The sequence below is a fragment of the Triticum aestivum genome, chromosome 5D, assembly GCF_018294505.1.
Source record: "Triticum aestivum cultivar Chinese Spring chromosome 5D, IWGSC CS RefSeq v2.1, whole genome shotgun sequence".
Classification (NCBI taxonomy): Eukaryota; Viridiplantae; Streptophyta; class Magnoliopsida; order Poales; family Poaceae; genus Triticum; species Triticum aestivum.
In genome coordinates, this window is record NC_057808.1 from 514,827,247 (window position 1) to 514,849,387 (window position 22,141).

Here is a 22,141-nt window from a genome sequence, read left to right on the forward strand (position 1 = left end):
CCCTCCAAGTCCCATCTAGGGCTGGCCGCACCCCTTGGGGGGGGAACCCTAGATGGGGGCGCAGCCTCTCCCCCTCCCCTATATATAGTGGGGGGTTTGGGGCTGCCAGAGACATGAGAACACCTCCCTCATAGCGCAGCCCTACCCCTCTCCCTCCTCGTCTCTTGCGGTGCTTGGCGAAGCCCTGCTGGAGTGCCACGCTCCTCCACCACCACCACGCCGTTGTGCTGCTGCTGGACGGAGTCTTCCCCAACCTCTCCCTCTCTCCTTGCTGGATCAAGGCGTGGGAGACGTCACCGGGCTGCACGTGTGTTGAACGCGGAGGCGCCGTGGTTCGGCGCTTAGATCGGAATCAACCGCGATCTGAATCACTACGAGTACGACTCCTTCATCCGCGTTCTTGCAATGCTTCCGTATCGCGATCTACAAGGGTATGTAGATGCACTTCCCTTCCCCTCGTTGCTAGATTACTCCATAGATTGATCTTGGTGATGCGTAGAAAATTTTGAATTTCTGCTACGTTCCCCAACAGTGGCATCATGAGCTAGGTCTATGTGTAGTTTCTATGCACGAGTAGAACACAAAGTAGTTGTGGGCGTCGATTTTGTCAATTTACTTGCCGTTACTAGTCTTATCTTGATTCGGCGGCATCGTGGGATGAAGCGGCCCGGACCGACCTTACACGTACACTTACGTGAGACAGGTTCCACCGACTGACATGCACTAGTTTCATAAGGTGGCTAGCGGGTGTCTGTCTCTCCCACTTTAGTCGGATCGGATTCGATGAAAAGGGTCCTTATGAAGGGTAAATAGAAATTGGCATATCACGTTGTGGCTTTTTGCGTAGGTAAGAAACGTTCTTGCTAGATTCCCATAGCAGCCACGTAAAACATGCAACAACAATTAGAGGACGTCTAACTTGTTTTTGCAGGGTATGCTATGTGATGTGATATGGCCAAAAGGATGTGATGAATGATATATGTGATGTATGAGATTGATCATGTTCTTGTAATAGGAATCACGACTTGCATGTCAATGAGTATGACAACCGGCAGGAGCCATAGGAGTTGTCTTAATTTATTGTATGACCTGCGTGTCAATGAAAACGCCATGTAATTACTTTACTTTATTGCTAACCGTTAGCCATAGTAGTAGAAGTAATAGTTGGCGAGACAACTTCATGAAGACACAATGATGGAGATCATGATGATGGAGATCATGGTGTCATGCCGGTGACGAAGGTGATCATGCCGCGCCTCGATGATCGAGATCAAAGGCGCAGGATGATATTGGCCATATCACATCACTTTATGATTTGCATGTGATGTTTATCATGTTTACATCTTATTTGCTTAGAACGACGGTAGCATAAATAAGATGATCCCTCACTAAAATTTCAAGAGACGTGTTCCCCCTAACTGTGCACCGTTGTGAAGGTTCGTTGTTTCGAAGCACCACGTGATGATCGGGTGTGATAGATTCTAAAGTTCGAATACAACGGGTGTTGACGAGCCTAGCATGTACAGACATGGCCTCGGAACACATGCGAAACACTTAGGTTGACTTGACGAGCCTAGCATGTACAGACATGGCCTCGGAACACAAGAGATCGAAAGGTCGAACATGAGTCGTATAGTAGATGCGATCAACATGGAGATGTTCACCGATGATGACTAGTCCGTCTCACGTGATGATCGGACACGGCCTAGTTTGACTCGGATCATGTATCACTTAGATGACTAGAGGGATGTCTATCTAAGTGGGAGTTCATTAAATAATCAGATGAACTTCATTATCATGAACATAGTCAAAAGGTCTTTGCAAATTATGTCATAGCTTACACTTTAGCTCTACTGTTTAAGATATGTTCCTAGAGAAAATTTAGTTGAAAGTTGGTAGTAGCAATTATGCGGACTGGGTCCGTAAACTAAGGATTGTCCTCATTGCTGCACAAAAGGCTTACGTCCTTAATGCACCGCTCGGTGTGCTGAACCTCAGCGTCGTCTGTAGATGTTGCGAAACATCTGGACATACACGTTTTGATGACTATGTGATAGTTCAGTGCGTAATGCTAACGGTTTAGAATTGTGGCACCAAAGACGTTTTTTTTAAACGTCGCAGAACATGTGAGATGTTCCGAAGACTGAAATTGGGATTTCAGACTAATGCCCACGTCAAGAGGTATGAGACCTCTGACAAGTTTCTTAAGCCTGCAAACTAAGGGAGAAAAACTCAATCGTTGAGCATGTGCTCAGATTGTCTGAGTACTACAATCACTTGAATCGAGTGGGAGTTAATCTTCCAGATGAGATAGTAATGGTTCTCCATAGTCACTGCCACCAAGCTATTAGAGCTTCGTGATGAACTATAACATATCAAGGATAGATATGATGATCCTTGAGCTATTCGCGATGTTTGACACCGCGAAAGTAGAAATCAAGTAGGAGCATCAATTGTTGATGGTTAGTAAAACCACTAGTTTCTAGAAGGGCAAGGGCAAAAGGGATACTTCATGAAACAGCAAATCATTTGCTGCTCTAGTGAAGAATCCCAAGGTTGAACCCAAATCCGAGACTAAGTGCTTCTGTAATGAGGGGAACGGTCACTAAAGTAGAACTACCCTAGATACTTGGTAGATGAGAAGGCAGGCAAGGTCGACAGAAGTATATTGGATATACATTATATGAATGTGTACTTTACTAGTACTCCTAGCAGCACCAGGGTATTAGATACCGGTTCGGTTGCTAAGTGTTAGTAACTCGAAATAAAAGCTGCAGAATAAACGGAGACTAGCTAAAGGTGAGATGACGATATGTGTTGGAAGTGTTTCCAAGGTTGATGTGATCAAGCATCGCATGCTCCCTCTACCATCGAGATTGGTGTTAAACCTAAATAATTGTTATTTGGTGTTTGCGTTGAGCACAAACATGATTGGATTATGTTTATCGCAATACGGTTATTCATTTAAGGAGAATAATGGTTATTTTGTTTATTTGAATAATACCTTCAATGGTCTTGCACCTAAAATGAATCTCGATCGCAGTGATACACATGTTCGTGCCAAAAAGATATAAAATAGTAATGATAGTACCACATACTTGTGGCACTGCCATTTGAGTCATATTGGTATAGAACGCATGAAAAAGCTCCATGTAGATGGATCTTTGGACTCACTCGTTTTTGAAAGGATTGAGACATGCGAACCATGTCTATTGGTATATATGCACGAAGAAACTCCATGCAGATGGATTGTTTGGACTCACTTGATTTTGAATCACTTGAGACCTGCAAATCATACCACATGGGCAAGATGACTGAAAGGCCTCGTTTTCAGTAAGATGGAACAAGAGAGCAACTTGTTGGAAGTAATACATTTGATGTGTGCAGTCCAATAAGTGCTGAGGCACGCAGTGGATATCGTTATGTTCTTACTTCACAGATGATTTGAGTAGATGCTGAGTGTATTTACTTGATGAAACACAAGTCTGAATTATTGAAAGGTTCAAGTAATTTCAGAGTGAAGTTGAAGATCGTCGTGACAAGAGGATAAAATGTCTGTGATATGATCATAGAGATGAGTATCTGAGTTACGAGTTTGGCACACAATTAAGACATTGTGGAAAGTGTTTCACAATTAATACCGCCTGGAACACCACAGTGTGATGGTGTGTCCGAACATCATAACTGCACCCTATTGGATATGGTGCATACCATGATGTCTCTTTACCACTATCGTTTATGGGTTAGGCATTAGAGACAACCGCATTCACTTTAATAGGGCACCACGCAATTCCGTTGAGACGACACCGTTTAGAGAAACCTAAGTTGTCGTTTCTTAAAATTTTGGGGCTGCGATGCTTATGTGAAAAAGTTTCAGACTGATAAGCTCGAACCCAAAGCAGATAAATGCATCTTCATAAGAATACCCAAAACAGTTGGGTATACCTCCTATTTCAGATCTGGAAGCAAAAGTAATTGCTTCTAGAAACAATTCCTTTCTCGAGGAAAAGTTTCTCTCGAAAGAATTGAGTGGGAGGATGGTAGAGACTTGATGAGGTTATTGAACCGTCACTTCAACTAGTGTGTAGCAGGGCACAAGAAGTTGTTCCTGTGGCACCTACACCAATTGAAGTGGAAGCTTATGATAGTGGTCATGAAACTTCGGATCAAGTCACTACCAAACCTCGTAGGTCGACAAGGATATGTACTACTCCTGAGTGGTACGGTAATCCTGTCTTAGATATCATGTTGTTAGACAATACTGAACCTACGAGCTATGGAGAAGCGATGGTGGGCCCATATTCCGACAAATGGTTAGAAGCCATGAAATCCAAGATAGGATCCATGTATCAGAACAAAGCATGGACTTTGGTCACTAGTAGAAAAGGGGGCTTTTGTCCCGGTTGGTAAGGGCCTTTAGTCCCGGTTTTTGAACCGGGACTGAAGGGTCGTTACTAATGCCTCCCCCCTTTAGTCCCGGTTCTTACACGAACCGGGACTAAAGGCCGTCCACGTGGACGCAGCCTGGAGCTCCACCTTTAGTCCCGGTTGGTGTTACCAACCGGGACTAAAGGAAATTTTATGATTTTTTTTCTTGAAAAATTATTTTGCGGATTTTTTTTATTTTTTTATTTTCAAATTTCTGAATTATTTTAACCTCTAATCTCTAATCACCACCCCTCATCACTGCTCAATTTATCCTCTAATCTCTAATCACCCCTCATCATTCCAAATCATCTAACTTCCCGGACGGTCACCCATCCTCTCACTACTCCAGCCTGAGCACGCTTAACTTCCGGGTTCTATTCTCCCTCGTTTCCAAGTCTGCACTTGTTGTTTTCCTGACAATAGTAAGATGTCAATTCTATTAACCCTCAGGAATTTAGCTTGAGCATGAAGTGACACATTTCACTTTTGAGTTTGAAACTATTGTTTTAAAAAACAATAATTATTTAGTAACACTAATATTTCTGGAATAATTAGTTTGACCATTGTTTGACCACAGTTTGACCACAGTTTCACCAGATTTGACCAAAATTCAAAAAAACTGAAATAATTATTTAGTAACACTAATATTCTAGAATAATTAGTTTGACCATTGTTTGACCACAGTTTGACCACAATTTGAATTTTTTTGCCTCTCCAGATCTTAAAAGCCCCGTATCTTTTTTCTGTTAGGTTTTTGAGGATTTTGAAAATGTTTATCGGGGTTGCCCCGGTTAAATTCGGATGTAACTTTTCGAGTAGATGATTTTTCATATAAAAAACTTTTTCATCCGAGTTCGTATGCAAAAGTTATGCCCATTTTAAGAAATTCCAGAGAGATTTTGCAAATAAAGTCGAAATTCATATTTGTTAATTTTCCCGACAACTAGACCACATATCACATGGGAAACTTATTTTATTTTATTTTTTTGACATTTCCATCATTTTCTTTTGTTTTTCTAAAACTGAAAAGGAGGTCCACGGGGGGAGGGGGGTAGAGTTTGATGGGCCCTTTAGTACCGGTTCGTGACATGAACCGGTACTAATGCCTCCAAGCCCATTAGTACCGGTTGGTGGCACCAACCGGTACTAATGGGCATCGCACCCTTTAGTCCCGGTTCGTGGCACCAACCGGGACTAAAGGGCCCAGGTGAACCGGGACTAATGCCTTAGCCGCACGAACCGGGACCAATGCTCACATTAGTCCCGGTTCGTTACTGAACCGGGACTAATGTGAATATTGCCCTGTGACGAAATCCCTGTTTTGTACTAGTGGGTGAACTTGCCCGATGACCGGCAAGCCATTGAGATAAATGGATCTTTAAGAAGAAGACGGACATGGACGGTAATGTTACCGTCTATGAAGCTCGACTTGTGGCAAATAGTATTTTCACAAGTTCAAGGAGTTGACTACGATGAGATTTTCTCATCCGTAGCGATGCTTAAGTCCGTCGGAATCATGTTAGCATTAGCTGCATTTATGAAATCTGGAAGATGGATGTCAAAACAAGTTTCCTTACTAGTTTTCGTAAGGAAAGGTTGTATGTGATACAATCAGAAAGGTTTTGTCGATCCTAAGGATGCTAAAAGGTATGCTAGCTCCAGCGATCCTTCCATGGACTAGAGCAAGCATCTCGGAGTCAGAATATACGCTTTGATGGAGTGATCAAAGTTTTTGGGTTTATACAAAGTTTGTTAGAAACTTGTATTTACAATAAAGTGAGTGGGAGCGCTACAACATTTCTGATAAGTATATGTGAATGACATATTGTTGATCCGAAATGATGTAAAATTTCTGGAAAGCATAAAGGGTTGTTTGAAAGGAGTTTTTCAAAGGAAGACCTGGATAAAGCTGCTTACATATTGGGCATCAAGATCTATAGAGATAGATCAAGATGCCTGATGATACTTTCAAAGAACGCACACCTTGACATGATTTTGAAAGAGTTCAAAATAGATCAGCAAAGAAGGAGTTCTTGGCTGTGTTACAAGGTGTGAGTATTGAGTAAGACTCAAGACCTGACCACAGCAAAAGAGAGAGAAAGGACGAAGGTCGTCCCCTATGCTTTAGACGTAGGCTCTAAAGTATGCTATGCTGTGTACCGCACATGAAGTGTGCCTTGCCATGAGTTGGTCAAGGGGTACAATAGTGATCCGGGAATGGATCACATGACAGCGGTCGAACTTATCCTTAGTATCTAGTGGACTAAGGAATTTTCTCAATTATGGAGGTGAAAAGGAGTTCGTCATAAAGGGTTACGACGATGCGTACTTTGACACTGATCAGGATGACTCTGAGTAGTAAACCGGATTCGTATAGTAGAGCAGTTATTTGAAATGGCTCCAAGTAGCGCGTGGTAGCATCAACAAGATGACATAGATATTCGTAAAGCACACACGGATCTGAAAGGTTCAGACCCGTTGACTAATAACCTCTCTCACAAGCATAACATGATCAAACCAGAACTCATTGAGTGTTAATCACATAGTGATGTGAACTAGATTGTTGACTCTAGTAAACTCTTTGGATGTTGGTCACATGGTGATGTGACCTGTGAGTGTTAATCACATGGTGATGTGAACAAGATTATTGACTCTAGTGCAAGTGGGAGACTGTTGGAAATATGCCCTAGAGGCAATAATAAATTGGTTATTATTATATTTCCTTATTCATCATAATCGTTTATTATCCATGCTAGAATTGTATTGATAGGAAACTCAGATACATGTGTGGATACATAGACAACACCATGTCCCTAGTAAGCCTCTAGTTGACTAGCTCGTTGATCAATAGATGGTTACGGTTTCCTGACCATGGACATTGGATGTCGTTGATAACGGGATCACATCATTAGGAGAATGATGTGATGGACAAGACCCAATCCTAAGCCTAGCACAAGATCGTGTAGTTCGTTTGCTAAGAGCTTTTCCAATGTCAAGTATCATTTCCTTAGACCATGAGATTGTGCAACTCCCGGATACCGTAGGAATGCTTTGGTGTACCAAACGTCACAACGTAACTGGGTGGCTATAAAGGTGCACTACAGGTATCTCCGAAAGTGTCTGTTGGGTTGGCACGAATCGAGACTGGGATTTGACACTCCGTGTAAACGGAGAGGTATCTCTGGGCCCACTCGGTAGGACATCATCTTAATGTGCACAATGTGACCAAGGAGATGATCACGGGATGATCTGTTACGGAACGAGTAAAGAGACTTGCCGGTAACAAGATTGAACAAGGTATCGGGATACCGACGATCGAATCTCGGGCAAGTAACATACCGATTGACAAAGGGAATTGTATACGGGATTGATTGAATCCCCGACATCGTGGTTCATCCGATGAGATCATCGTGGAACATGTGGGAGCCAACATGGGTATCCAGATCCCGCTGTTGGTTATTGGCCGGAGAACGTCTCGGTCATGTCTGCATGGTTCCCGAACCCGTAGGGTCTACACACAAGAGGCCCAAGGCGCAGGGAAGGGGGGAAGGGGGAAACCCTAGGCTCAGATGGGCCTAAGGCCCACCTAGTGGTGCGCCCCCCTCTCTCCCCCCTTGGCCGCCCCTCCAAGTCCCATCTAGGGCTGGCCGCACCCCTTGGGGGGGAACCCTAGATGGGGGCGCATGTAGGAGATATGCCCTAGAGGCAATAATAAATGTTATTGATTATCTCCCTGTTCATAATTATGTTTATGTTCCATGCTATAACTGTTGTGGTTCCCGAGCCCGCATATCCATAAAGGCTCTGGGGAGAACCCATCTGCACGTGTGGAATAATAAACGGTAAAATGTATTCCTAGTCGTGCCTCTAAGACTAGCTCAAGTATTGCATGATGATTATGTTTTCCCAATCATGGGCATGTCTATGCCAAGCAACTTTGAGGGCACAATGTCAGGAAGGACATTTGTGTTGAATCGACCCGAATTGATGTTACGCTATGAGATACATTCGTCAAAATTTAATGGTTTATAACACAGAGATAGTTAATGTTTGCACAATTCCTTAGACCATGAGAGTATCGAGTTTCTTCATGCTTGCTTCATGAACTTTGGGGTTTGTTAAACGTCATCCGTAACTGGATGGCTATTACGGCGGCTTACGGGTTCATGGGAAAGTATGTTAAGTAACTTGATAGCTCGAGATTGGGATTTGCTCCTCCGACGATGGAGAGATATACTCGGGCCCTCTCGGTGTTACGGTGTCCATCATCGTCTGGCCAGACACTTTGTGATTTGATCACGGGGATGCCGGAACACGAAACGAGAAAAGAGAACAAAACCGGTAACGAGGTAACTTGCATAGTGGACAAAGTGTTGGCCCACGGGGATGCAATAAATCTCACCTCAGGTGTTTGTGATATATCGTGAAGCAACAGGAATAGCTCACTGCAATTGGAGGTTCACTCGAATATTCATTCATGTGGGTATAGGGGTCAATATGGGTGTCCACGGCTCCGATGTTGATCATTGATCGGAAGGGGTTCTGGGTCATGTCTATACTTCACCGAACCTATAGGGTCACACGCTTAAGGGTCATCTATCTGCTGAATACTAGATAGGGAGTCTGAGAGAAAATCACCGAAAAAGTTTCGGACACCGAAAAGTTTCGGACAGCGGAAAAGTTCCGCAGAGAGAGGTCACCGGATGAGTTTCGGTGAAACCGAAAAAGTTGTTTCGGGGTATGCCATTAAGTCAAAATGGTTTCGGCACATGCCTGATAATTCTTGGAGGGTGCCAGAATCATTCTGGAAACTTTTTGGAATTTTCAGAAATAAAAACCGAAAGTGTTTCGGAGCTGCCGGTACCGCTTTGGCTGTTTTTCGCAGATGAAATTCACTAATCTGAAATTGTTTCAGAACGAATCCAAAATCATTTTAGTGGGTACTAGAATTATTCTAAGACCCACAGAAATATTTTCGGATTTAGTGGACGCGAAAAATTGTCTTCATGAATAGTGAAAACGCATTCTTGTTTGCTTTTCGCAGATGAAAATCACTAAACCGAAATTGTTTCGGAACGCGTTGAAAATTATTTTAGTGGGTACTGGAAATGTTCTGAGCCCACATAAATATTTTCAGTTCGAACGGACGCTGAAAAATGTCGTCATGAATAGTGAAAGTGCTTTTTGCTTGGCTTCTTGGAGAAGCCACCTTGAGGGCCTTTTTGGTATTTCCCCCCTTGGCTTCTTGGAGAAGCCACCCTTGGGCTTGGCCTATAAATAGGGGTGAAGGGGGCTGCCTAAAGGATCATCCCTTCTCACATACAAGTGCCATGCATGATCTGGCTTTTCTCTCCCTCCCAGCGAAATAGTTTCGTAGAGCCGAAAGGCAGTCTGGGTTCCGGTGGGAACTAGTTCTGGACGGCGAAGCCCTGCCGGATAGATGACACCGTATGTGTGCAACTCTGTAGAGAGATCGTAGTTTCGGTCTTAGTTCGTGAGTGCCTCCCGAAGGGCTGTCTGTGTGACCGTCCGAGTTTCGAAGGTCCTCCCGAAGGGCTGTCCGAGTGACCGTTCGAGTTTCGAAGGTCCTCCCGAAGGGCTGTCCGCGACACTGTCCGGGGGACTGTTCGACCACCTCCCGGAGGGCTGTCTGAGGAGCAGATGAGGGTATACATCCTCGCGGTTGGGAGGTTGTAAATCCTAGCTGCGGGGATCTGCACCGCTGATCGTCATCGACTCTACTTCCCGCTGCGCTACGAGTCGGTAACGAAAAAGATCAAACCTTGTATGCAGTCTCCATAGTGGTCCTGGGCTGGTGCGTAGGTCGGAAATTTTTTGTTTTCTGTTGCGTTACCCTTCAGGTGCATCAAGAGCCGTGCTATGCGTAGATGCAGGTTATGATCTAGAATACATGGAGATGTATGGGTATTGCATAATATAATTTTGGAGTGGATGAGATCTATTGCTGAAAATTATTTATGCGGGTGACAGATGAAATCTGTTACCTGACGTTCTTGTTGCTTCCCTAGAATTTGCGTTTGCTCAATCTCGAGACAGCATGGTGGAATTTGACAAAGTTCTGGCAATCCGTGATCCTGATTGATCATGGAAGTGCTATCAGTTCTTTGGGTTCTGCCATAGTCAAAAGAAAGATGAAATTCGTAGATGAAAGGGCATTGCAGATATGATCTGCACGGGGGTCATGCGTATGACGAAGTTTAATATGGGGCTCGGGATTTAATTATCCCGTGTTTCATACACCCCGAGATCTTAATCTAGCAACATGAACTATCATACTTGATGATGAACGTTGGTCGCTGCAGTTTAAGTCAAAACCTTAGAAGCCACGTAAAATAAATTTTGCATAAACCGATTAGAGGCGTCTAACTTAGTTTTGCAGGATGTGCATGTGATGTGGTATAGCAGTGCTCATACTAATTCGATTATGTATGAGATGACTATATGATGTAATTTGATTAACATGACCTGCGTGTCATGGTTCGGCATGATGGCTGGAGCCATATGATTGCACTTTAATGACCTGCGTGTCAACCTTAAGTAATGCATTAATTTTATACGCTATGGAGATAGCAATATTATCTGGTGCATCGACAAGGTGGTGGCAATCTTCGCGAAGGTGAACACCAACACGAATGCCGAAGACGAAGAAATGAAATACTTCTCCGCCAGAAAGGGCTATACCATATCATGCTATTATGAATTGCCTGAGATGTTTATCCCTTATGTTGCACCCTTCTTGATTGCACGGTAGTCGCTTTTTATTAGGGTGATCTCTCACAGAAATACCAAGTAGTTAGTGTTCTCCCAAGTGTAGCACCGTCACGGCACCTATCTTTTCGGGGTGCGCCGTGTCACACGGGTACGAACGATTAGAGAAGCGTGAGGCGGGTGAGTTGAGACCTCGCAGCGAGATCACTTGGTTGTCTTGACGTTCAGGCATGACCGTCATGAGCTCGGAACACATGCATCAAAAGATGAACAAGAGTCACATAGAGATGTGATTGGCAAGTTGGCCTACCGGTTGAGATTTTTCGTCATCAGTGGTGTTACACCAATGACGAACAATTGAAATGTGGGTCTTGTAACACTCACAATCAATTTTGAGAGATATTGATTTGAGTGGGAGCGCACTGTTGAATTAACATGTTTAATTCTCAATGCAATTAATTTTGTACACTGTCTAAGTGTGGTTTGCATAATAGTTATAGAATAATGGCTCGCATTTCCACCTTCCTTATTAAAATTGAATAGCTGTTAAATATCTGGTTAAAACTTTACGATTGGTAACATAATATGAGGATTGTCCTCAAAAGTGCTGAGAAGGACTTTGTCCTATCGCATGCTTTCCGTATCCTCCCGCTAATGCTATGGATCATGTGACTCTCGTCCTTCGATCCAAAAGCTAGAATTCTGTTACGGTCAAGTGGAATATGTTTGCTTCCATGAAACCCAAACTTCGAAAGTTGGGATAGTTATATGATATTCATGGAACTGAAAATTATTTTCAGATACAAACAAGCAATGTTTGTTTGCAAGTATTAGTAAAAGTGTTTACTATGCATTTGACTGTTGGGAAAGGGATCCAGAAGAACGCCTGTCATATAATGAAAGGTGAATAAAACAACAACTTAAAGAGAAAGGAAGTGTCCAAAGGGTGTTAGTATGACTTACACGCCTAGGAAGTCCGGGGCTAACGCCACTCTTAAGTTGGGTGCTTCTTTTGCGAGTAGGAGAAATACTAAAAGTTAAACTGCTAGAAGTATAAAGGTAGAAAGAAAGATGACTGGAATATCCAGCTCATGTATGAATGTCATACAAGTTTTTGATGTATAGTAGGCTGGTCAAAGATATAGTTCTTGGGAATTATGGTTAAACATGTTAATCACTAATTCTTGGGTATTGTGAGTTAATCACAAAGATACCCACTCGATTGCATTCTGTTACGAATCAATGTAAGAGCTACTATGGCCTAAAAGGCTAGCCAGAAATGAGGTTAAGGTATACACAGGGAACATAGTAAATGTTACTATACCTTCCATCGGTGTATTGCCGTTTGTATTTATTTTCATAATTCATTTAGAGTTTTACAAACTCTATCCCATTGCATAAGGTATCTTGCAAGAACGTTGTTCATAAGAGAACTTTTTATGTTCAATGTTATGAATAACACAAGGGCCATACTTTCATTATGAATGAGATGTATGTTATGAATATTGATAATAATACAATACCTCTGGGTTTACTTTCATAATTCATTTTAGAGTTTCATAAACTCTAGCCCATTGCACAATGTTTGTTGCAAAAGAGTTGTTCATAAAAACAACAATTGTTGTTAAGTATTATGAATAACATGAAGGGCCATGCTTCCATCCAAGATGGATGTATGTTATGAATATTGATGGTAATATAATACATCCATAACACTGACGCTAAATGTCGCAAGACTATGAGAATACCACACATGTGTGGCCTGTATTTGGTCACATTGGAGAAATCCGCATGGAAAAATTCCATTATGATGGATTTTGAAGTCGTTTGATTTTGAATCATCTGACACTTGCAACTTTTCTCCGAAAAGTGAAGTGACTGAAATACCGTTCACAGGCCATAAGGAACGAGCAACAAACTTATTGGTGAACATACATTTTGATGTGTGTAGTTCAATAAATGTTGTTGCGAGTAGTGGCTTTATATATCTTCATAAATGACTCAAGTAGATATATGGATATTTGCTTGATGAGACATAAGTCTGGATCTTTTGAACTCATTCGAAAGGTTTTCAAAAATGAAGTAGAAGTTATTGTAACAAGAAAATTATGTTTCTGCAATTTGATTGCACAAAGGAATATTTGAGTTACATGTTTAGCAAATGTCTGATGAGTTGTGAAAGGGGTTTCATAACTTGCACCTCCCGGAACACCACTGCAAGTGAAAAGTCCGTGGAGATGTAATCTAACCATTTATGACATGGTAAGGTCAAAGATGACATAAATAAATTTGCCATTATCCCTTTTAAAGTGATGCTTTAGAGACTGCGGCTTTTACACTGAAAAGAGCTACATCGGGTCTGTTGAAATGAAGCCATGGTATGGTACGCCCAACCATGTTATATCTTTTCTTAACATTTGGAATATGGGGCTTGTGTAAAAGGTTACAAACCTATTCCAAATCAGACAAGTGCTACTTTGTAGGTTATACCAAAATGTTGGGTATTCCTCCCTCACTATACCGAGGCAAATAGTTTTGCCGCGAAACGGTGTGCTTTTAAAGAGAATGGTTCTTTCAAAAAGGTGAGTGGGAGAATAGTGCAAATCGACGAGATAAACAGTATCTACGTCATCAGATCAAACGAAAGAGACCTTGGAAGTAATTCCAGAGTTTCCTACTGTGACTGATACGGAAGTCTCTACAATAAAATGTATGAACTTCGGTCGAACTTGCAGCTGAAACACGTAGGCAAGGCTCGTGCAAACCTCTCAGGTGCGCAAACGAGATATTGTTGTTAGACAACATTATACCTACGATACACAAGGAAGCGTTGATGGGCCCTGACTCCGGAATTGGCTAAATGCCAATACAACCCGAGTTAGTTTCCATATAAGTGATTCAAGACTTAAACCTTGATACACCTTTCGGAAGACTTAGAGTCTAATGAATATTTATGGAACCTAAAACTGATATGGATAAAATGTTTTATGCATAAAGCTCGACTTGTTGAAACAACAAGTTCAAGAGTTGACTATGATGATGTTGTTTTCATCGTAGCGATGCTTAAAGTCGGTTCGGGTTGAACTAGCAATTAATACATATTTCAATCATGAGATATGAAACATGGATGACAATAGGATTTCCATCTGATGGAAATGAAACCAAGGACTTGCATGTGTTACAGTCCAAGGCATTTTGTCTGTCCAGAGGATGCTAGTAAGGGTGCAAACTTCAGAGTTCCAGCGATGGACAGAAGAGAGCAAAATGAAGTTGGAATCTTCGTGCTTTGATGAAATGGTCAAAGGGGTTTGACTTCATCAATGGGTAACGAAGATGCTTGTAATTCAAGAAAGTATGTGGGAGCGTAATAATATTTCTAAAAACCTTATGTGCTTGGCACATTGGTAATTGGAAATAAATTTCTTGACACGAATTAGGACTTCATTTGAAAATAGTTTTTTGATGAAGTGCTTAGGCTAAATAGCCTCAATATTAGGCATGATGATCTATGGAGATAGATTTACCTAATGGGCTAAGCAATGAATACATATTGACAAGATGCTAAAACTTTTTAGCATTTAAAACGCCAAGGAGTGATTCTTGCCGAAGTCACATGGAAAGAGTTTTTGCAAGACTCGGTGTCCCAAAACACTAATGAGTAAAATACATGATGGAGATTCCACACACTCTTGTGTTTGGATTAATCATGTATTCCATGGTATGTAAAACAACCAGATATGTCCGATACTCCCAAGGTGTTGCGAGTATGGATACCAAAGTGATCAAATTACTGATCATGGGACAACAGTGAAAGATGTCACAGAGTACTAGAGTAAGTACTGATGACATGGTTTTCTCGCAAGCAGAGATCATGAAGAGTTCGTTGTGAAATGTTACATCGATACAGTCTTCATCTTTTCTCCATGCGATTTTCGATTTAAATTAAGGGTTTTGTGTAACACACAATGTGGTGGCACAGTTAGTTGGAATTTGTTCAAACTAGTTACTGTGGCGAATTCTATAACAAGGGCTAAGTATGTTGACGCTTTAGAAGCGACAAAGAAGATGTTGAATCATATAGTTCATTCATGAACTTAGTATGGTTCCAAGATGGCTTTTGACAATGGGACACTACTGCAGATAGTTGCTCCATAACTCAGTCTGAGGAATCCAGGTTCGACCTGTGATTCACATACATACAAAGCCAAGTCCACACAAAATATGAATTTTGTGCAAACATAAAAACGCGAGGACATGCAAAGATACACACGGAGTTGAAGTCGTCAGATCCGTTGGACATCGGGCTATACCACAAGCGAAGCATATTTACACCGGTGTGCCACAGGTGTGAAGTGCATTAGCATAAGCTAGATTATTGTCTCTAGTGCAAGTGGGAGTCTGTAGGAGATATGCCCTAGAGGCAATAATAAATGTTATTGATTATCTCCCTGTTCATAATTATGTTTATGTTCCATGCTATAACTGATGTGGTTCCCGAGCCCGTATATCCATAAAGGCTCTGGGGAGAACCCATATGCACGTGTGGAATAATAAACGGTAAAATGTATTCCTAGTCGTGCCTCTAAGACTAGCTCAAGTGTTGCATGATGATTATGTTTTCCCAATCATGGGCATGTCTATGCCAAGCAACTTTGAGGGCACAATGTCAAGAAGGACATTTGTGTTGAATCGACCCGAATTGATGTTATGCTATGAGATACATTCGTCACAAGTTAATGGTTTATAACACAGAGATAGTTAATGTTTGCATAATTCCTTAGACCATGAGAGTATCGAGTTTCTTCATGCTTGCTTCATGAACTTTGGGGTTTGTTAAACGTCATGCGTAACTAGATGGCTATTACGGCGGCTTACGGGTTCATGGGAAAGTATGTTAAGTAACTTGATAGCTCGAGATTGGGATTTGCTCCTCCGACGATGGAGATATACTCGGGCCCTCTCAGTGTTACGGTGTCCATCATCGTCTGGCCAGACACTTTGTGATTTGATCACGGGGATGCCGGAACACGAAACGAGAAAAGAGAACAAAACCGGTAACGAGGTAACTTGCATAGTGGACAAAGTGTTGGCCCATGGGGATGCAATAAATCTCACCTCAGGTGTTTGTGATATATCGTGAAGCAACAGGAATAGCTCGCTGCAACTGGAGGTTCACTCGAATATTCATTCGTGTGGGTATAGGGGTCAATATGGGTGTCCACGGCTCCGATGTTGATCATTGATCGGAAGGGGTTCCGGGTCATGTCTATACTTCACCGAACCTATAGGGTCACACGCTTAAGGGTCATCTATCTGCTGAATACTAGATAGGGAGTCTGAGAGAAAATCACCGAAAAAGTTTCGGACAGCGGAAAAGTTCCGCAGAGAGAGGTCACCGGATGAGTTTCGGTGAAACCGAAAAAGTTGTTTCGGGGTATGACATTAAGTCAAAATGGTTTCGGCACATGCCTGATAATTCTTGGAGGGTGCCAGAATCATTCTGGAAACTTTTTGGAATTTTCAGAAATAAAAACCGAAAATGTTTCGGATCTGCCGGTACCGCTTTGGCTGTTTTTCGCAGATGAAATTCACTAATCTGAAATTGTTTCAGAACGAATCCGAAATCATTTTAGTGGGTATTGGAATTATTCTAAGACCCACAGAAATATTTTCGGATTTAGTGGACGCGAAAAATTGTCTTCATGAATAGTGAAAACGCATTCTTGTTTGCTTTTCGCAGATGAAAATCACTAAACCGAAATTGTTTCGGAACGCGTTGAAAATTATTTTAGTGGGTACTGGAAATGTTCTGAGCCCACATAAATATTTTCAGTTCGAACGGACGCTGAAAAATGTCGTCATGAATAGTGAAAGTGCTTTTTGCTTGGCTTCTTGGAGAAGCCGCCTTGAGGGCCTTTTTGGTATTTCCCCCCTTGGCTTCTTGGAGAAGCCACCCTTGGGCTTGGCCTATAAATAGGGGTGGAGGGGGCTGCCTAAAGGATCATCCCTTCTCACATACAAGTGCCATGCATGATCTGGCTTCTCTCTCCCTCCCAGCGAAATAGTTTCGTAGAGCCGAAAGGCAGTCTGGGTTCCGGTGGGAACTAGTTCTGGACGGCGAAGCCCTGCCGGATAGATGACACCGTATGTGTGCAACTCTGTAGAGAGATCGTAGTTTCGGTCTTAGTTAGTGAGTGCCTCCCGAAGGGCTGTCCGTGTGACCGTCCGAGTTTCGAAGGTCCTCCCGAAGGGCTGTCAGAGTGACCGTTCGAGTTTCGAAGGTCCTCCCGAAGGGCTGTCCGCGACACCGTCCGGGGGACTGTTCGACCGCCTCCTGGAGGGCTGTCTAAGGAGCAGATGAGGGTATACATCCTCGCGGTTGGGAGGTTGTAAATCCTAGCTGCGGGGATCTGCACCGCCGATCGTCATCGACTCTACTTCCCGCTGCGCTACGAGTCGGTAATGAAAAAGATCAAACGTTGTATGCAGTCTCCATAGTGGTCCTGGGCTGGTGCGTAGGTCGGAATTTTTTTTTTCTGCTGCGTTACCCTTCAGCGCAGCCTCTCCCCCTCCCCTATATATAGTGGGGGTTTTGGGGCTGCCAGAGACATGAGAACATCTCCCTCATAGCGCAGCCCTACCCCTCTCCCTCCTCGTCTCTTGCGGTGCTTGGCGAAGCCCTGCTGGAGTGCCACGCTCCTCCACCACCACCACGCCGTTGTGCTGCTGCTGGACGGAGTCTTCCCCAACCTCTCCCTCTCTCCTTGCTGGATCAAGGCGTGGGAGACGTCACCGGGCTGCACGTGTGTTGAACGCGGAGGCGCCGTGGTTCGGCGCTTAGATCGGAATCAACCGTGATCTGAATCGCTACGAGTACGACTCCTTCATCCGCATTCTTGCAACGCTTCCGCATCGCGATCTACAAGGGTATGTAGATGCACCCCCCTTCCCCTCGTTGCTAGATTACTCCAAATATTGATCTTGGTGATGCGTAGAAAATTTTGAATTTCTGCTACGTTCCCCAACATCAAGCACACTACCTTGGCGACCCCGTATGTCGATGAACACAAGAACAGTCTGCGCTCCGAACAGTAGGAGCAGTGTGACGACTGGATTACATGTGAACACATCAGGACTTTCGGCAGTTGGTTGGAAACACGTCTCAGAGGTGACAACATTGTTTGTGATGAGCTGTACTCGTTGTCCAGGGGACCATCTTCGACTGTATTGACTTACAAAGGATACGACATAAATGGGAATACATTTAACACGATCGCCCAATATAAGAATAGCACCAACCAAAACAGCGGTGTTCGCTTTGATGCATTAACCAAGAGGGGAAAGGACACATATTATGGTTACATAGTGGACATATCGGAACTTGACTACGGAGATGATTTTAAGGTCCCTTTGCTTAAGTGCAAATGGGTCAATCTGTCAGGAGGCGGGGTACAGGTAGACCCACAGTACGGAATGACAACAGTGGATCTGAACAATCTTGGGTACACAGACGAACCGTTCGTCCTAGCCAATGATATGGCGCAGGTTTTCTATGTGAAGGACATGTCTACCAAACCGAGAAAAAGAAAAGATAAGGAAGGGAACACATCATACAATGAGCCAAAGAGCCGCATAGTTCTTTCTGGAAAAAGAGACATCGCGGGAGTGGAGGGCAAGACAGACATGTCCGAAGATTATGAAAAGATTCATGAAATTCCTCCCTTCAAAGTCAAGGCTGACCCAAGCACCCTGTTAAACAATGAAGATTATCCATGGTTACGGTGCAATAAGCAAAGGACAGAAGCGAAGAAAAGGTGAAGACTTTCTCTCCACGACTATTATGATGATGCCTTTGATCTAGAATATCCATGTAACAGACGAGTTTCCGTATGAAACCCTGATACTTCGAAAGAGATTGTCCGTTTTGTACACGAAGTGCATCCAGTTTTTACCATAACCCTCTCAACTTTTTAGCACATGCTATTTGGGTGAAATGATGATACCATGCCAACTTTCAACCTTTTCAGAGTCCATTTGTAATTCTTTTCAATTTCAGGGTCATTTAGCTCAAAAAAATCAGTAAATGCATGAAAAATAACAAATGAAGTCAGAAAGGGTTGAAAATTGATGATATTGGTTTGAATGGTGCATATTGAACACACAAAAAGTCTGGAGTTCAAATAAGTTCAAAAAAATGAAATCCCTTTGTAATAGATGAGTTTTCGTCCGAAACCCTCATACTTCGAAAGAGATTGTCCATTTTCTACACGAAGTGCATCCAGTTTTTCCCGTAACCCTCTCAACTTTTTAGCACATGCTATGTGGGTGAAATGATTATACCATGCCAACTTTCAACCTTTTAAGGGTTCATTTGTAGTGCTTTTCAATTTCAGGGTGATTTAGCTCAAAGAATGAACTAATATAAAAAAAGAATGAACTAATAGCAAAAAAAGAACTAATAGCTAAAAGAATGAACTAAAAATAATCAATTAAAATATTCTGTTATGATCAACTAAAACAAAACTATAATATTCTTCAATAGCAAAAAGAAAATCAACTAAAAAGCTTTTATAAAACTCTAATAGCAAAAGGAATCAACTAAAAAGCTTTTATACACCTCTTGTATTTTTTAAACTATAATTATACAAAATTTCTGCAACTAAAATTATCAAAGTATTTTCTGTTCAAAACATGAAAAGCAAAAAGAATTATCATAAAGAATTTTTTGTTAGAAACTTTAGTAGCAAAAAGAATTTTCATAAAGAATTTTTCTGATAGAAACTAAAATAACAAAATCTGTTTTTGAATATAATGATAAAATGCGGTAATATTAAATAGCAGAAAAAAGAATCACTCAAAATATATTTTTGTAGTGAAGTTACTCACAAACTAGTGATTCACAAAAATTTCAAAGAATTCAAATTTAAACTATTCAAATTTGGAAACTAATGGCACTAACAGAAAGTTTATAATTATTCTGACCTAAAAGCAACAAGAATTAAAAAATATAGCAAAAAACAAAAGAAAATAAATAATTCAAAAAACAAAACAAAGAATGTAACTAACAATACCAACACCACTACATTTAAATTTGGGCATGAACTGTGCTTTAAAATGGACATATTAAGTGCTAGAAATTTGGAAAAACAGAAATAAATCAACATTTCGCCAAAACATTAGCTCTTATTATGAATCCCTGCATAGAAAGTTCATATAGTCTACAGTCTACGATATACGAATATGAATAAGAATGTTCCTATAATCTATGAACAAACAATGTAACTAATAATACCAACACAACAATATTAAAATTTGGGCATGAACTCTGCTTTAAAATGGACATATTAAATGCTAGAAATTTGGCGAAACGGAAATAAATCAACGGTTTGCCGAAAACATTAGCTCTTATTATGAATCCCCGAATCAACATTTCGCCAAAACATTAGTTTCTATAATCTATGATCTAAGATCTATGAATATAAATAAGAAACTTCGTATAATCTATGAACAAAGAATGTAACTACAATCTACGGTCTAGAAACCCTAGCCGTAACCCCATAACTCACGTACTCCCAACTCCAACCCTAGCTGCCCTACCAATGTGGGGGCGGCCACAGGCCATTGGTTTGGTGGCGGCCACGACAGCGTTTGTATTGGTGTTGGTGGCGGCCAAGGCCGCGTTGGCCCCATCGATCGACTTGGTGTTGGTGTTGGTGTTGGTGTTGGTGGCCACGACCGTTGGTGCGGGTGACGGCGGGGACGACGAGATCGTACCAGATCCCATGGCGACGGCGACGATAGTGCCGACGGGGGCGACGAAGAGGACGGCTGGAACGACAGGGGCAAGGAAGAGGATGGTGTGGCCAACGGGGCCGGTGGCCAGGAGGACGGCGGGCCTGACGGGGCCGGCGAAGAGGACGGTGAGGCAGTGGCGACGGGGGTGCGCGTGGGTTGATAAACTGTGTTCTTGCTACGGCGGGCGGCAACGAGCGACCGCCACAGCTACTTTCTGACATAAGTGAACATGTGGCATGTATAACTAGTGGCGGTTGCATGGAGCTACCCGCCAGTGCTTACTCACATACTTGTGGCAGGCACTAGGATGCGCCCATCACTGCTGAGTTACGCAAACAAGGGCTCCCACTAGTAGAAAACAGTGCTTTGGTTCAGCCCTGGCCAACCCATTAGTCCCGGTTCAGTCACGAACCGGGACCAATGGAGGCATACGTCCCGGTTCATAAGCCCGGGGGGCCGGCCGGGCCTCATGGGGCATTCGTCCCGGTCCGTATGGACCCATTTGTCCCGTTTCTAGGCACGAACCGGGACCAATGGGCCTCTCTCCTGGCCCACAGCCATTGGTCCTGGTTCGTGCCTGGAACCGGGACAGAAGGGGGGCCTTTAGTCCCGGTTCCAGCCACGAACCAGGACCAATGAGGTGCCTATAATACCCGTGAGAAGAGCACTCCACTACTCTGTTTTTCTGGCCGGCGAGGGGAGGGCATTTTGGTGCTCTAGCTCACCTCCTATGTACATGAGGTGTTGGATGAAGTGCCCAAGCCACACTAGTTAAGCTTTCTCCTCTCCAAACTCGACCTCCAAGCTCCATTTTCCTCAAGATTTGTCTAGGTTTAGCGGACCATCACGTCTCGTCCCCGTCTTCACCGCAGTTGATTGCCCGCGCCGTTCTCGTTGCCGGCACCACCGTGGTGAGCCTCTTGTTCTTATCTTCTTTCTCAAAGGAAAAAATTCTTAATTGTATGATTAGATAGATACTTGTCTAATTTTCTTACTTCTATTATTGCTTGTTATTATATAGTGCGATGGTTTTGGTATCCGGCCCCGTCGGCCCTTGTCCTGTCTATGTTTCGGATGTGGTATATATTATCTTTTGTAACTATTAGGTTCATTTATTGTTCATGACAATTATGCCGACCAACGTGACATAGATTTTATTTATCTAGGATGTATGTGAACCAGAAATTCC